The 18,790-nt window shown below is 41.9% G+C and overlaps 1 protein-coding gene across 2 annotated transcripts in view; it reads left to right on the top strand.

The window, feature by feature from the left end:
• Positions 1-18,790, top strand: part of LOC117496984 (up-regulator of cell proliferation-like) — a 144,507-nt gene that overhangs the window by 112,582 nt on the left and 13,135 nt on the right. For both annotated transcript variants that reach the window (XM_034148867.1, XM_034148866.1), the window contains exon 3: positions 6,416-6,424. The gene's annotated coding sequence lies outside the window, so the exon portion shown is untranslated. The remainder of the gene's footprint in view (positions 1-6,415; positions 6,425-18,790) is intronic.

The following is an 18,790-nucleotide window of genomic DNA, read 5'->3' as shown; positions in this document are numbered from 1 at the left end:
GTAAATGGATAACTACCCCCCTCTGAGTGAATACCTGTTGTACCTGTCCGGGGCTAAGCCCATAGGACGATGCTCTGATGTCATCACCCTCGCACATTGGTCATATGTTTACAACAAACGATGTTAACACTTTCTCGTTCTTAATATATGCTATATTTAGGGTCGATATGTGTTGAATTTACTTTAAAATAGCAGATCACTGTGATTCACTTCTCCGCGGCTCCTCCGTGCAGAGGATGACAATTCACGAGCGTCTAACTCTCTCCCCCCTGTGAAGAGATATCACAGGGGGGGGTTGGGACACACACATTCCGATGGCCAATTCGTTTTAAACAAAGAGTGGGGTGGGGGCTGGTGAACGGTATGGTCAATGTTTGTAAACACTGTGACATTTTGACTTTATTTGATCATTTCAGTTAAAAACTAACGTTCATATTTCATATTACTGTTTTGCCTGGCTGGACCTGTAATTTACAGGAAAGGAGTGCACGCTACTAAAGAGACACGCTACCATGGAAACCAAACAATGGTGTTGCTGTATTGAAGTCCGAGTGGAAACAGTCATATTTGGAGCGTTATGTTAGAATGAAACAGCGAGGTCGTGACTCACAAAAAAAAAGTGTTACTTCACTAACTGTAAGCTTGTCACTCAGAGTAACCTACAGTTAACTTAACTGTTGGAAAAGAAAGATCAGAGTTAGGAGTGTGAACACACAGCTGAGAGCTGCCGTTTCATTCTGACTGTTTAAAAAACGGTAACAACGGACTATTTTTCTTAGCGGATGCATGTAAATAAAAAAGTTGATTCAAGAACAAATCAGTACTTTTCTTATATGACTATTATTGCTAAATTTGAAAGGTCTTTACCAGCTTTGGAATTATATATATATATATATATATATATATATATAGCACCTTCTGCCATCCCATCTCTACTGACATATGGATCTTAACAAAGATCCGCTATACATTAGTACCAGATATACTGTACACGGACATTTTAGTGAACCAGACCAGCTGTTTCCGCCGGGTCTTCGCTTCCCGGGCATCACGTTGTTTACAAGTGTGTTCAGATGCTAAATGACAAGTGCAAGTGACAATTGTTGTCGTCTTCTCTGTGAACGTTTTTTTCTCCGTTATTTTGCCATTTTCAGATTTAAATTTCGAGCGGAAAGCTAACCAGGAAGTAATAATTACTTAAGCGGAGAACGGAGAAAGTAAACGTTACAGCAGGCATAACAACAGCCGGTGTTTATTTTATTATAATATATATCATTTGTTTTAAAGCTCAATATATAGTTCTATCCGTGACATATGGATCTTAACAAAGATCCGCTATACATTAGTACCAGATATACTGTACACGGACATTTTAGTGAACCAGACCAGCTGTTTCCGCCGGGTCTTCGCTTCCCGGGCATCACGTTGTTTACAAGTGTGTTCAGATGCTAAATAAAAGTTTAGCTTGTACTTTTGATACCCCGCCTCTCGGCACCACAACACATCCAGTTTACTGTATTTCACATGAGCGATGTCGAACATTGAAAAGTCCTTATAAAATCTCTGTTATTAGATCAGTACTTTTCTTATATGACTATTATTGACTTGAACACTGAGAATGTATTTATTAACTTCAGACATTTGAAATATTTGAAATCAGATGAAAACAAACTGTAACGGACCCTGCCGTGTTATCTATGATTACTATGCCTTACTGTACATTCATAATTTCAGCCGGAGGTAGGTGGTAGGCGTTGCGGAGGAGCAGATTGCGAGTGAGGTGCCTGTTCTAAACGAACTATTCCAGCTGTTATAAAGCATTAAATAAAAAGTAAGCAAGGAATACAGAATGTTTCGTTACGTAACTTTGTTGAAAATGTGGCCATGTACATGTAATACATGGGATCATTTGCAGCGACTTGGTCATTGTGGGGAAAAATAACACCCATCCTGATCGTTTCAATGAAGTTGAATACAGAATATTCATATTTGTCAGTGATTTCATGTCAATTCGGCGAACATAAACATCAATGATGATGATTAAATTAGGATTAAAAATCGGGAGAGCCGGCTCGTTCGTTTTTTCCGACTAAACAACATCTATTATTTAGAAGTTGATTTCACATGACTCCAGTGTGGAACCCCACTGCACCCCCTGGTGGATCAATGATCCATTGCAGCTGGCTTCACAATAATTAAATGTATTTATCATGGGGGCGGTATCAAGTCTGACTGGGGGCCGGCCGGCCATCACGGAACGTGCATGAACCGATCACGACCCTCGCACTTTAAACTGTCCAAAATAAGACGCTTCATCTGTAAGTCCGGCCGTGCGTCACGACTCTTTGAAACATCTCCGGAAATGCATCCACGAAGGAGCCGTGGAGGACCGTGGAGGACCCATCAGTGTATCCTCGGTTATAGCTCCTCCAAAGAGCCTCCTCGACGCTCGATGCTCGGTCCTCGATGTGCATTTAGAGAAATGAGATGTCCTTCAACATGGCGCGCTAAAATTCATTTCCGGGTCACTACCGGAGGACCGAGGAGTCGAGGAGGGGGATTTGATGAAATGAGAACGACCCATGGTGTGTGTTCAGGGTCAATACTCCAGCTTGGGTCAATGGAACGATACATATTAATAATATTTACTTTTTGAATATAAATAACCTTTAGTTAACCTTTTATTCAGATTGTGGTTTTTAACTCTTCTCACTCCTGATGTCAAAAGAATAACCTATGTAGCTTTTCAATGGGAGTCCTAGGCTCCTTTTGAACCTAGGTGGCGTTGTTCCCTATAAAAACAAAACATATTGTAGTTTTATCTTTATTTTAGTTTGGTTTCCATACAGATTTAGACAGAGCTTCAAGTGGTGTGCAGGCAACCATTTTGAGATGTTAGCCAGACAATCAAAGATTAGTGTAGCAACCTGGGTTTTTAGAGAGACAAAAACACAAAACAGTTGTTATCATTTATTGAATAAGCATTCATTCTGATGGATGAAGGAGTAAAATGTAGCAATGGGCAGAAAGAAAAAGTAAATTTGAGGGATATCAGACCAGTGCCCCTTCCTCTGCCAGTGGCTCTAGGTGTTTGGTGAAGGAGTCGGCTATGAGCAGCAGGAGCAGAAGTATTAGCTGGAGTAATCCAAGTCTCAGAGAGAGCAAGGAAATCAAGGGATTGCTGGGGGGTAAAGCCAGAAATGAACTCAGTCTTGTGAGTAGCTCACTGGCAGTTCCACAGGTCTCCTGTCACAAGGTGTTGGATATGCGTGGATTGGAACCCTGCAGCTCTGCGACGATGGATGCTGTCTGGCCCCGAGATGGCACGTGTGGTTGGAGAGTTTGAGGCCTCCACTGAGAAGAGAAAGAAGACTGACACCCGGCACTATGAGCAGACCAAACATGCACAAATGGCATTTGCACAAGATGTTAAAGCACTAGCTGGTGCTATAGAAGACATGGGCAATCCATGCTGTGAAAAGAGCATTGTAGATCTTCTTGTACTGGATACTAGAGATCTTGCCGATGCAGCAGTCATTGACACTCTGAACCAGATTGAGAAACTTGGACAGGACCGGTATGACACCTACTGTGGAGGAAATAAGTATTTGATCCCTTGCCGATTTTTTTTATTCACCCACTTACAAATAAATGAACAGTCTATAATTGTAATGGTAGGTTTATTTTAACAGTGAGAGTAAGAATATAAAAAAGAAAATCCAGAAAATTACATTACATAAAAGATAAAAATGTATTTGCATTTAACTGTGGGAAATAAGTATTTGATCCCCTTGCAAAAAACAAGAATTCTGGCTCCCACAGACCGGTTAAATAAGTCCTCTTCCTTTAAGAAAGTACTCCTAATATCAATTTATTACCTGTATAAAAGACAGCTGTCCACAGAATCAATAAATCAGATTCCAACCTCTCCCCCATGGGCAAGACAAAAGAGCTGTTAAAGTACCTCAGGGACATGATTGTAGAGATGGGTTCCTTACTCAAAAAAAGTAATATATTACATATTACTTATTACTTTATAAAAAGAGTAATATATTACTTTACTTCGTTACTCTCTACATAAAGTAACTCGTTACTTTACTCGCTCCACTAGCTCCCCCCCCCCCTCGCTCCCCTCAACCTATCCTAAGGGAGTGCTTGTTCTTCCTTCTGTCCGTCTGTGTCTGTGTATTCTCATGTTCGGATTAACCCAGCCTCCCCCACATTTTTCTTGTTTTGTGTCTATCCACGCCGGGATCCGGAGTCGAGGCTGATCCTCTTGCTGTGGTCCTGTGCCCTGGATCCTCTATCCTGAGTTCTGGATTAAGTCGTGGACTTCGGGTCGTGGCTGGGCCTGTCTCTGCGGTCCTGGGTCTCGTCATGCTGCTTCCCTGATGGCTCCCACAGGATTGTTGTTGACATCTTCGTGGATTCATCTTCTTATTATAGACACATGCATTTCCAAACATTTGATCTACCTACGCTGTAAAATGTATTATCTCTTCGATTTACACACGGCATCTATTGCACGTCTGTCCGTCCTGAAAGAGGGATCCCTCCTCTGTTGCTCTCCCTGAGGTTCCTCCCATTTTTCCCTTTAAACTGTGGGTTTTTCTCCGGAAGTTTTTCCTTGTACGATGTGAGGGTCTAAGGACAGAGGGTGTCATTTTCTCATACTGATATTCTGCACAAACTGTGCTGTTGTATTTGCTGTAAAGTGTCTTTACTGTAGTGTCTTTTTATTATATGTACAGCACTTTGGACCAAAAATCGTTTAAAAATGTGCTATATAAATAAACCTTGATTTGATTTGATTTGATTTGAATATCATATCAATACATGTTCCTCTGATCTTAGCTATAGTAAAAAATGATTCAAATCTTTTTTGTTAAATGACTGAAAAATGTAATATAATTTCACAGATATTAGGTCTACACAATAATTAGAATCAGAATCAGAATCAGAATAACTGTATTCGTCCCACAGAGGGGCAATTTACCTTGTTACAGCAAAAAGGCAAAAGTGAAGACAAAACACTATTAGAAAGTACAGGCATATAATATTTAAAATAAAAAAGTTAATTTAATTTACTAGTAACATTCGTAATATAATTCCAATTTGCATATTGCACACAAGTGTTATTGCACAACAGTGGTGTTGTAGTCTGTGTTTGTTTTTACAATATTGCACATTGGTTTAATTTCACAGCAGGGGTCTCTATTGTTATGTGTGTGTGGGGTCTACCAGGGGCCGTGCTGGTTGTAAAGTCTGACCGCTGCAGGAAGGAAGGACCTGCGGTATCTCTTCGTGAGACAGCGGGGGTGAAGCAGCCTGGAGCTGCACAGTGCAGACAGGGTGTCCTGGAGGGGGTGGGGCACATTGTCCAGCAGGGAGGACAGCTTGGCTGCCATTCTCCTGTCTCCCACCACCTCCACAGTGTCCAGAGGACTCCTGTCTCCCACCACCTCCATAGTGTCCAGAGGACTCCTGTCTCCCACCACCTCCACAGTGTCCAGAGGACTCCTGTCTCCCACCACCTCCACAGTGTCCAGAGGACTCCCCAGGACAGAGCTGGCCTTATTTACCAGTCTGTTCAGTCTCTTCCTGTCAGCAGCCGAGATGCTGCTGCCCCAGCAGGCAACACCATAGAAAATGGCTGATGCCACAACAGAGTCAAAAAATGTCTGAAGGAGTGCCCCCTGCACCCCAAAATACATCAGTCTCCTCAGCAGAAACAGCCTGAGATAAGGGTGAAGTACTGATTGAGTTCCCTGTACTCCCTGTCGTCCTCAATAGAGACGAGGCCGACGATGGCAGAGTCGTCAGATAACTTCTGATGGCAAAAAACCAATGTAAAATTTGTATTAATGTTTGAAATCAGGTTTACTATCAAGTTGTAACACAAAATGTGGTGATCATTTATACCGTGTGACTCAAACTGTCAAAGTAGACCAGGTAAGTTTGGACCGAAGGGAGGACAAAGGTTACTTGTAAATGGAAAGACAATGCAAAGGTTAAGAAACGGAGGAGGAAATGACTGATTCATGGGGAATGGCTTGTTGATGGATGACATGGGTGTGAACACAATTTTGCCGGCAGCAAATGCTTTTGGTTTCTCTGGCAGTATAAATATCAGAGCAGACAAAGAGAGCCTCAGTCTCCTGCCACCAGATTTTCGGTAAGTCTCAGTTAACCTTATGCTGGAAAATGTTTACTATTAGTTCTGTTAATATATAGCATTACTTAATATAGTTATAAATTATACTTAATCATGTGTGTGACACTGAAAGTGCATGTGTTTCACTGATCTTATATGCAATCATTAAGAATACAACATTCGGTTTTGTGAAAAGAGGTACTAAATCAATTTTCCTCTAGGTTTATAGAGAAATGTCTACGATGAACAGAGAAGTACCAGAGCTTGCAGGTAGAGTTCATCTATATTTACTTACATTAAAACTAATAAGAAATTATTGAAATTCAAGCCTGTACCATGAAGCATTATTTGGTTTAGTGAGGTAACTTCGGGGTACTGTTTGCATCAGACCCACGAAGGTATTCTGATTCTGTTTCTGAATACTTTATTGGGGTTATAAAAGCGTATATTGTTTTCATCTCAATTCCCAACAATACAGATAAAATATATGATTTATGTCTACAATACTCTCTGCTATTTCACATTTTGCAATTTAAGTTTCATTCTTGTTCTGTGATAAAGTTAAAATTAATGTTAAAAAATAGTACCACTGTTAGTATAACTAAAATAAGATGTTAGTTTGCTTATTCATGCTTGTCTTCCAAAGATTGAAAATAAACATTTTATTCAGTAATAATTATACATTTTGAACAGATTGTAAGAGATTGTCACATTTTTCTAATTACAATGGAAGCCGTAAATAAATTACAGGTGTTGAACAGCTGTGGAAACACAAGAACCACATTCAAATTGTTTTAGATACTGGCTATGAAATACATCCCTCAAAAATAATTTGCACAGGCAGATGATTGATGAAATGTACCCTTTTTTAGTGTCTGCTGATGAAATACACTATATCTGTAAAATACATATGTGTGTATGTGTCGCACAGAACATCAGAGTATGTGTACTTGTTGCAGTAGCTGCATGCGGTCTTTGAATCCTTTCAACGTCCATATTTTAATCAAAGATAATTTCAGTTTTCTTTCAATAGCTTCTATGTCATGTGACCCATTATCTATTAATCATTACCAGTAATTATTATTAAACTGCATAATCTCTAACATAATAACAATAATAAAAATAATAACACTGGTTTTATGTCATTCAAAATATTTATTAATGAAACCCTGTGGTTCAGGGCGGGGCTTGGATGTGATCTAATTGTCCTACGACAGCTGAAAGTCGGTGAAACATATTACTTGTATCACTTGTAATATTTTGCTGCAGATACTTTTAGTTATGCTGTGGGTGAATTATGTTTTCACATTTATTTCATTATTTTACATATTAAAGTGCCTTAGTAGAGTGCTTTTATTCAAGTTACAGTGTTGACAGAGTAGATGGCATTGCTTAATTCTTTCACAGGAGGGTTGCACCTGCGTACTTGGCTGTGAAAGCCCCATGGTCCATAGCTCTAACCACTTTTTTCTTTGCTCCCAAATCATTTTAATAAAACCTGGTTTGTGGGTTAACGAAAACAGCTAAAAAAATCATCATATCATTGATTATTTCCACAAAAGGATGAACTAACTTTATCCTCTACGCCAGGGGTGCCCAACCTTTTTTGAACCGAGAGCTACTTTTAAAGTTGCCAGTCTGCCGAGATCTACCAGTCCAAATAGAGAGGCGTAGCCATTACTGACAGCCTACTACCAGGTAAATACACACTTCTACTTGTATAAAACTGACCTTTGTACAATTAATACTTCATAAAATACTGCAGATCCTTTATCTTACCTCTTTCTAATCCACACACATACAAGTATTTAACTGAAGTAACACAACAGTGTTGTTGATACAGAGTTGGAGTTTATTCACACGTCACATACTACAGTGGGTAATGTTTTCAAGAAACATTGAACAGTGCTGCCACATATGACAAAGGAAAAAAAGAAGATACTCTGAACCCTTTCTTTGCCATTACATGTATATAAAAATAGTGTTGCTACAAAAGTATAAATTAGGCTTACTAATAAGACAACTCAGATCTGAAGCTACACAGGAATCTGCTGCCAAAGTGCAATAAAAAAGACAAAATTAATAGAATCAAACCCTTTTTTTGTTGCAGTTTAGTAGAGTATAAAAACAAATGCCTTTAAAATAGGATGCAAGCAACACTAGTTTCTTAACTAGTAGCGTAGCGGAGCCTGAGGAGGAGCTAGCGATAGCATGCGGCTAAGCTGGACTCTCTCCTCCTCTAGGCGGCTGAAGCGCTGGGTGACCGAGGAGACCGACCCATGATTACTCATCTGACTAACAGCGTGGTCCGAATAATCGCTCTCGTCCTGAGACGGGAGGGCGGGGGCGTCTGCCTGAGGGGTGATCAGGAAGACGCCAACACGCCAAGATTATCGGCTGCAGCCGCCATCTGCGTACCGAGCTTGAACAACTTATCCAGATATTCCAGGTGTCTCGGTCCCGGGGCAGCGGGGGCAGAGGACGTTTACCCTCCGCCCAACCAGCCGCGGAAGCAGATGGGCCGCCAGGCTCTCATCGAGGGTGGGGGGCACACCTGGACATGTCGTGTCCGAGTGATCCACCACCTCAACGATACCCGCCATGGCGGCTATCGGGGCCTTCGTTTTAAATGGCTGCTGCCATGTCGCCTCCACACACCGCCATATCTCTGGCAGCTGGGGCGAAACGAAGGTCGGCTGCGCCGGACGCACCGGGCCGTAAATCTCAGGCGGTTTACAGGCCTCGGTGGCAGCGGTGGGGGGAGCGGTAAGCCTACACGCTCCGCCGCCAGAGTCATCACCGGCGGGAAATCGATCCGCGCAGACCTGAGAGTTGGACCTCCGGTCAGCGAGGCGTCCTCCTCGTCCCCCATCGGAAGAACCGGGACGACGTCACTCAGCTCCCCGAATCGCCTACGTCCACGACGTCGAGCTCCAGATCCACCGACTCCTCCTGCGGGGTAGCCCTCGCCAGGAATTGCTGCCCACGATGCTCTCGTGTGAGCCGCGGGATCATCTGGCAGTCTGGGCATGTCAGCGTCGGGCCCATATTACCCACCGCGTGGTCAGGCCCCAAGGACGTGAAGCAGAAGGGTAATTAGATTCGGGCATTTAGGGCAGGTCCTACACTTTACTCTCTCTTTCTCAATCGTCTCGAAGCTCGTGGAATCACTTCCGCTGCTGAAGAGAAAAAGGATGATAGTCAAGAGGCGAGGCCTCCTTTTATACGGTGTGATGCGCACGCATTCAGGTAGGCCCGCCCATTCCGGCTACGTCTATAGAAGTCTCAGTGGGAGAATGCACGCAGGATAAGGTAGTACCCATAGAGTCCAGTAGAGGGCGGAGCCTGTGAGAGATATAACTTGAGTTTTTATTATATCAAAAACCTGTTGAAATGCTAATGTTATTTTTACTGTCCCCAAAAAGCGCGTCGGCAGCCTGCAGGAATGCTTCTTTCACAACTTCGCCGTCTTTGAAAGACTTCATGTGTTTCGCAAGAACGTGACTGACACGATAAGATGCTATGGTAGCAGCCTTGCTCTTGTTGTTGGGCCTGGTGAAAATGGACTGCTGTGCATTTAGCTGTCCTTTCAGGTCCCTCACCTTTTGGGAGCGTAGTGCAGAATTAGGAGGGAATGCCATCTCGTAGCGTTTGTGCTCTGTTTTGAAATGCCGCTCCTAAATTACCCTTCTTCGATAAAGCCACGCTCGCATTGCAGATGAGACAGATGGACTTTGAATTGGAATAGATACAAAAATAATCATCCTCCCACTCGGAGTGAAAATTATATATTTTGGGCTTTTTTGCTTCTGCCATAATTGCGGTCTTGTGTGTGTGCGGACTGTCACTCCTGTTGACACGGACAACGTCAGCGAACTAGAGAATGCAATTCCTGAAGAAATTGCTAGTGGGAATGCTTTATGCTGAAAAGCTGACGCTAAACTGCTATGCTGAAATGTAATGTGTAAGAAGAAAGTGAAGAATTTAGATTGAAATTATACATGAACACTGGGGCCTTGAATGTGTGATGAGAGAAGAAAAGAAAGTAAAAAGGCTTGGAAAAGCAGCAGAATTATAGCAATATCGTGTTTTATTGCAAGGGATAAAAACACGGCAAAAAACACGGCAAAAGCTGGCATGCCATGGCAACAGCTTTTGAGGAAAACTCACTAATGGTATATAGACATGTTGAGGGCTGGACCATTAACTGTCATCTGAAGTCTGGTGGTGTTTGGACCATTTGCATAGGTATCACGACAACATCGTGTTTTATGGCGATGGATGCGTTTCCATGGAAACAGCCTATGGTGAGATCTCAGATTTGGCGTAGAGCTGTTGAGGCATGGACCGGTGATATACAAGCGAAGTTTGGGGGCGATCGGACCGTGTCCATTGGAGTTACAGCGACATCGTGTTTCATGGCGAGCATTGTGTTGCCATGGCAACGGCATTTGAAGAAATCTCAAAACTGTCTCGTAGATGTCTTCACGGCTGGACTGTTAGCACACATATGAATTTTGAGCACTTTTTGAACATTTTCATAGGAGTTAAAGGGACATCGTGTTTTATGGCGAGGGATGGAAACGGCATATGGTGAGATTTCAGATTTGGCGTAGAGCTGTTGAGGCATGGACCGGTGTGGCAGAGAGAGAGAGAGAGAGAGAGAGAGAGAGAGAGAGAGAGAGAGAGAGAGAGAGAGAGAGAGAGAGAGAGAGAGAGAGAGAGAGAGTTTGTGAGAGAGAGAGAGAGTGTGTGTGTGTGAGTATGAAATGAACAGTTAGAACCAGAGATGGAGTACTCGAGTCCTGGACTCGGACTCGAGTCGGACTCCAGTGTCGATTTTCGGGATTCGTGACTCAACTCGGACTCGCGCACTGATTGACGTGACTCGGACTTGGACTCGTGAATTCTCGCGCACAATGACTTGGACTCGGACTCGGACTCGTGAATTCTGGCGTACACTTGGACTCGGACTCGTGAATTTCCCCCCCACGATGACTCGGACTCGACTTGTACATTGACGCTCCGACTTGGACTCGGACTCGAGCAAGTTTTCTCTGGAGTCTGATGTCCTCTATCCTGGCGTGTGCACCTGCAAGGCGAGTTCACGTACTGGGCCCCGCTATTCCAGTCTAGAGATGTCCAGAGACACACCCCGCATCTTGCTGTATGCTTTCACACATTCTGCTTCCACATTGGAAAAGAGCAGCGCAAAATGCTCGTTATGTGGAAAAAATATTGAAGAGAAGGCTCCGTAACACATTACTCTAAGGATCGAGTTCAGACATATAGGCTGTCTTGAACACTATCATCAGAGTAACATGATTCAGCCTAGAATGACGTCATTTTGCATGCTAAGTAGCCATGTGCTTTCTGGGGCTTAATCTTCATCAGTAAACCGATTTAACCGGTAAAAGTTCCTTCAAAATAAGATGCCCGATCTTATTACTATCAAAATAAAAGTACAAAACGAAAACTTTACCATAGGAAAATATTGGCATACAAATATAATCACTTCTCTAAAAGGTAACTCATTTTAAATATAGTTAGACATATTATAGGTAATTTACAATAATAATAATAATAATAATAATATTAATATTAGTAATACGCTTTATATTTGTATAGTACTATTACAAGAATTGTAGCCAAACTCGCTTCACAGCAGTTCAATAGACAGATTAGTATAACATGACAGGATAAAAGCAATGTAGAGGAGCAGCTACATTTCAACACATATACTGTATCCACGAAGATTAATACATGAAGACTTGTGACTCGGACTTGACTTGGACTCTTCTTAGGTGACTCGGACTTGGACTCGGACTCGAACACAGGTAATGATGACTCGGACTCGGACTCGACTCGGACACTCGTTGGGTGACTCGGACTTGGACTCGGACTCGAACACAGGTAATGATGACTCGGACTCGACTCGGACACTCCTTGGGTGACTCGGACTTGGACTCGGACTCGACTACGACTCTCCCTTGGTGACTCGGACTTGGACTTGGACTCGAAGAGTGGTGACTCGAGAGTGACTTGGACTCGTGAATTGGTGACTTGACTACAACACTGGTTAGAACTGACTGCTGTCAGTTGGAGTGATGACATCATCGTGTGCCATTACACAGGTGTTTATAGTTGAGCTAACGAGCTATGAAAAGATCAAAGGTTTCATTGTTCTGAATGAGAGATGAACCTCTTACATGTGAACGTTTTGTGGAAGAACGATAACAGATATCTGTGAAATTTCAAAACGTGAAGCATGTCAAGGAAGTTGAGTATCTGAAGTGTAATTTGTGTGTACTTTCGGGTTAATAATGTGGCCTTTTTGGCAGTTTAACTAAAGGTGTGCGGCTGCTGCTGTGAGGAAATATCTGCCTGAAATTACAATGGGCTTTAATGGAGACATGTTGAACGTTTTTGTCACTTCATGCCCTCAAGAGGCATTTTGTTTAATTATTTTGCTTAATTGTTTGTCATTTTTCATGCTACGAGATGTTTTCCTACGTTTGTCATGAAAAATTATGTCTCAGGAATGTAGGGTTTGGGAATTATGGCAGTTTTAAAAAAAAATATGAAGGGAAATTTCAAGATTTCCTACCCTCTAGCTGTGACATCACGCACTCTAACTTAACGAGCTGCGCAATGTTAAAGTTCAAATGTTAAAAATGTGATGTATTATTGGATGTATCTCTAGAATTATGAAAGTTATGAATGATAAAAGTAATAGCGCCCGATTCCCGACCGAGCTGAACGTTTTGATGTTTGAACGGAGTTTCTGCGATGTTGAATGTGGGAGAAGAAGACGGACAAAAGAATTGTACGGAATAATACACTTTTTGTCCGTAGCATAACATATATGTATCAGCATTCCCACTAAAATAGTGCCCACTGCCCACCAGCCACGCCCCGACACATGGGGTCACGCCGGCCAATCACAAAGCTTTGATGCGTTCAAGTGCATTATTCTGGCACAGGAAGATTATGTTATAGGACATTAACGATAAAAGAGAATATTGTTGTTCTATTTTTAGACACATCTCGCGATCGACTGGTTGGGCACCCCTGCTCTACGCTATTCCATAGGAATGCATACAAGCAACACGTTTATCCAGTTGTCAGGTCTACTCAACTCTCAGATGGGGCAGTGATGCAATGTGTTTCATTCTGAATACTCTTTGCTATTCTTCTAAATAAATAATTGTATACATTGAATGTGTGCATAAAGGAACAAATCAAAATTAAATTAAATTAAATAATAGGTATAGGTGTGTTCACCCAGTTCCACAATGATTACAATTTAAAATCAGAATCAGATTTGAATTTGGCTTTATAAATCTGAAGAGAAAATGTTGTGTCTGCATATTTTTGTCTTTTGTTGACACACATTTTTAGTTGTGAAAGTTCACAGAGTTTTATGCATCTCCCTGGAATTTTAAATTCCAACAAACATTCTCACTCCCAACTCGGCCTATAGTGACGTTATGTCAGGATCCCTTAGCGTCACCATCAAACGCAGTGGGGGGCCCTTTAGCGTTGATTTTCAACTATCAGGGAGTCCCATTGACTTGCATAGAGCTCCCTGAACGTTGGTAATAAACGAGTTGAGATTGCGGAGAAATGCTCTCCGCCGAACCATTCTCACCGCATTTATCAACCTTTTTCTTCTTTATTTTAATTGTATAATGTCTGACTTTTGTTGCCGTCAGTTAGGGGGAGAGTAGGGGCTCAGAATACTGAAATCTGTATTGTTTCATCGTTTTTTCCTTCTAATTTTGTATTCTTTTCTAAACGGCACACACTCAACAATAAGACACAATTATCCTTGTGTTTATTTATTTGTTTGATTGTATAATGTCGGACTTTTGGAGTCCGTCAGGACCGAGGCTGCAGTCGAATAGTCAGTTTAGCTTAGGAACCTTCCTAACGGAGTGAAATGACCCGGAAGTACCTCAGTGGCAGCCACGATGAAAGCTGTTCCAATTCTCTAGAGATGATAGGAAAGGAGGTTTCAAACTTCCTTTATAACCAGGGCTGTCACTACCCGATCTGCCCCCCTGCCCGATCTGTACTGCGCATGTGCGAGATGGTCCGCCATATTGGACAACTACATACGGCAACTCTAATAGGACACTTGACACAGTGGCGTTTGGCAAAGCAGAAAAAGAACCGAGAGAGATGAGTTATTGTTATTACAACGTGACTTCACTATTATTTAACAACTCTTTTTATTGGGTTCTTTTATTTGGGGTTAAGTACATTGTCAGAATAAGTGAGAAATGGATTTAACTTCTGTTAGACAGCTATATGCCATACATTTTTGCATACATTCACAGTAAATATGTATTCAGTATGTGTCAAGTGTCCTAGTTGGGTTGCCGTACAGAGTTGTCCAATATGGCGGACCATCTCGCACATGCGCAGTACAGAACGGGCAGGGGGGCAGATTGGGTAGTGACAAGGGCTGCACATAACTGGTGTGCAGGTGCCCTCCCCCCCCCCCCATAAAGGAGCACCGGATCATTTGAAAAAAGGTGCATTTGCGCACCAACATTGAGAGAGAGAGAGAGAGAGAGAGAGAGAGAGAGAGAGAGAGAGAGATATAGAGAGACCGATGGATGGAGAGAGAGTGAGATGAGAGAGCCCGAGAGGCGAGATGGCGGAGAGAGAGGGAGAGAGAGAGAGACAGAGAGATGGGGGAGAGAGAGAGAGAGAGAGAGAAGAGAGAAGAGAGAGAGAGATGAGAGAGAGAGAAAGAGGAGAGAGGAGAGAGAGAGAGGAGAATGATAGAGAGCGAGAGAAGAGAGAGATAGAAGAGCGATCAGAGAGAGATATTTGCGAGTTTGCATAAGAACTGGTAAGATAGCAGGGTTTCCCTCACATAGACTTTACTTGGGCGGGCCGGCAAGGTATCTTAACGGCCACCAAAGTATAATTCGCGAGCCATTTAGGTTTAATTTTTTTAATCCGTCCGAGAGCACGATGGCATCTGCGATCCCTCGCTCTACCCCTCGCTATCGCGTGAAGGGTCTGCTTTATGCGCTCCGCACAGTAACCCTGCTGCGAGGCTCCGGCGAACAGTTCATGAGCGTGCTCACTAGCGCACCTCCCCCCCCCCCCCCCCCCTCATAAAGTCAAGTACCCCTCAAAAGGTCCGGTTTATTTCATTTTAAGGATGCGCACCAAGCAACATCTCCAGGTGCTCCTTTGAGAACCAGGGCAAAAAAGTTATGTGCACCCCCAGGGCCGTATCCAGGATTTGCTAAATACCGAGGTCCAAACATGCTAGGGGGGTTCGGGGGTATACCCCCCGAGATCATTGGGATTTTCATGATCTAGTTAGGTGCTTTTTAAATCCTGTGGGGGATCACAAATGGATAATATATTGATTTCAAACCATGTCAGTGGGCTGCAGCATAACTTATTTTTGAAAGTGTAATGCATACTGTAAGAATCAGTTGATTGTTACATATTAATGATCTGGACCTGCAGAAGAGGCTAAAATGATCACAAAACATTGTCAACATTCATTTTCCATGTATCTCTCCTTTCTATAACCTGCACCCTCTCTTCCATCTTCTTTAGTCTCTCTGTCTTCTTCCTGTTCATTACTCTCTCTGTCCTCTACTCTTTCTCTTTGTTCAATCTCTCGCTCCAGGGTTCTTACACCTTTTCCAAAGTCAAATTCAAGCACTTTTCAAGCATTTTCAAGGTGCATTTTCAAGCTTTTCAAGCATCTTACAGCTGTTGTAAATTACATATTTATATACACATACTTATACTTAAATGATTATTTCCCTACCTCACATTAAATCAGATGTTCTTTATGCTATAAACAACCAAATGTGTGTTTCATAATAGCATTCTACATGAGGATGAAAAATTAAAAATGTTAGAAAAGAAAACGTTCACACAGGATCTGCTGGTCATAATGATGTCCTGATGAACAGAAACACAAGCAGCCCGCTGGACTCAGATCTCTAGATACCTCATCACTCCTCCGCTGCTCCGATACAAGTCCGGGCTGCGGTGGTTTGTTGATATATGTCGTCTTCTTCTGTTTGCTTTAATCGAGGCTACGTAGTTATGCAGCGCCCCCATCGTCAGTAAATGGAAGTACTACAAAGAATCCCTTTTAGTGCAGTTATTTCAGTACGGAAAAAATTACCGAGGTCCGCACCTCTGTGACCTCAATGGTGGATACGGCCCTGTGCACCCCTGTTTATAACCTCCTTTAGCTTAGGAAACACTGGACTTTCCTTTATGAAAGGAAAGGAGAAAATGCTGCCCCACAATGCCTTGCGGCCACCACATTTACAGTGACACAACATTCGGGCGTTCACGGAAACAACCGATTATGACCGAGAAATTATATCATGAAAGTTACGGTGCTTATTAAGCATTTTAAAACATATGTGGTAACTTACCAAAGTGCTTTGTTTTGAACATTCAACACTATAATAATCAAAAGGAGAAATATGAATGTTACTTCTTTACTGAAATTATCAAATAAAGTCAACATTTTACTCAGCTCAGTCAGCTGTGTGGGGTTTGTTAAACTTTTAAAAACATGTTTAATGGTGATACAGTGATAGGTTAAGGACTAACAAGTTTATAATAAATACATTTGTATTTATTTTAAGATTTTTTCATACAATAATTGGGATAATTTGTATTAATGTTGACCGGAGGGTGAGGGTGACGAGCATAAGTTTCACTTTCCTTTTTTTCACTTTTCCTTTTTATTTTATTTTTTATTAACTAGAGCATTGCGTCATGTTATTACCATATTTTCTATGATTCTGTGGGGGTTTCCCATCAGTTTGGTGTTACAAATATCAAAACAATATAGTAATAAGCCTTATCAGCCGTAACTATCATCAAGAAAGACGTGGATTCCAGCCGAGCAGCCGACCGACGGCACTTAAAAATGGAACGCAGCCCAGCCACGGCAGATGACAAGACATAACAGGATTCGAACGAGTCCACCCACACACCGGAACAACTACACATTCTCGCTATTTGTGTGTTTCGCAACATGTTCTACGGAGCGTCTCTACTGGGAATTGTAGTTTTAAAATACATTTGTATATTTCTCATAATTAGAAGTTGCCAGTATTAAACTGTGTACGCCATTGGAGGTTTAGGGAATGGGAAAAACATTGGTGTTATCACATTTTTTAAATATAATTGATAAATGGGTGAAAACTGCTTGTGTCAATGTCAATAATGGGCAGCATTAATATACTGTATACCCACATGACAGCTCAGGTCAGAAGAGCTTTATTTAATAGCTGGTCTTATGTCTGTGACCCCTCCTGTTGTTAATTGATAAGCCTTGAATTTGCACGGTTCAGAGGCAAATATGGCAGTAGCCATCCATCATCTTCAGATTAACATGATGTTAAGAAATTATTGATTTCGATAAATATTTAAGCGAAACCATAATGGTAAACCACAACCTTAAACACACACGTTTATTTAAAGGATAAACCTCTTGTGATAAACTTGCTTGACATTGCAGAAAAAGGTGATAGGCAGCGGTGGTATAAAGTACATTTACTCAAGCACTGTACCCAACGACTTTACTTATTTCATCTAGATGCCACTTTGTACTTCTACTCTACACTACAATTCAGAGGTTAATCGTGTCTTTAGTTTTAGTGATTATCAAGTCCCACAAACAATTTAGCAATATATTTGATAGTGGGTGCTTGAGAAGACTAAACATTTATCTGCAGATCCGTATAAAGCATATTCATTACTCGCTATTCTAATGGTTCAATAAAGACTGTTGGCTATTTTACACATATTTATCTGTAGATACCCCCAAATTTAACAATACAATTGGACATTTCAGTTTTATTGGTCATAGCTGGCATGAACCGATTGTCCTCCAATTTTGATCCACTCTTTGATCTGGTAACAGACAGGCAATGATATTTAGTCAATGACTGTGTAGGAGGGAGATGTTCTGGGGTAACAAATGAATTGGCAGAAAAAAAACTCTTGAAAAAAAAATTGTAGAGCAAAAGGGCAAGTTAATCGATATTCTTGCCACCAAACCTAATCGCCATCGCTCTGCTCCCAAGGCATGTTTTGCTTGATTTTGGAGCAGAAACGCATTTGCACAGGTCTGGATGGTCGATTCACCATTCGCAAGTTTCTGGAATGCTGATTTTTTGCCAACACTATAAATCCAGGAAGTTGTATCATATCCAGTTATCTCGTTGATGTCATACACCTTAGGGACTTTGGACTTGTCTGAACGAAAATGGAGGCCTCTATTGGTCGTCTCAGCATAGTACAGCAGAAGAAGTATGTGCCTCCCCCAACCAATGTTGTGGGCTGATGTTGTGACACCTTGATTGCAACCTGATGCATTGATTACAGTGCAGCCCTTCTTCTGCAGTTCCTCAGTCACAAGATTAATTTCTAGTCCTCTGACAGGATCTGGAGAGTAAATCATCCTTTCTTCCCACAAACAAAGGTTTTGGATTGAAGCCCATGATCGGGTGGGTGTTTTGCCCACGTTGCTAATGTGTATTGTCTTTGATGGAAGGACCTTCACTATAACCATCAGGGAATACAGTTGCTTTACCATAATGGTGTATGGTGAAGTCAGCATAG

The sequence above is a fragment of the Trematomus bernacchii genome, unplaced genomic scaffold (genome assembly GCF_902827165.1).
Source record: "Trematomus bernacchii unplaced genomic scaffold, fTreBer1.1, whole genome shotgun sequence".
NCBI classification, from domain to species: Eukaryota; Metazoa; Chordata; class Actinopteri; order Perciformes; family Nototheniidae; genus Trematomus; species Trematomus bernacchii.
Note: the sequence above shows the minus strand (reverse complement) of the source record. Positions and strands in the feature narration are given on the sequence as shown.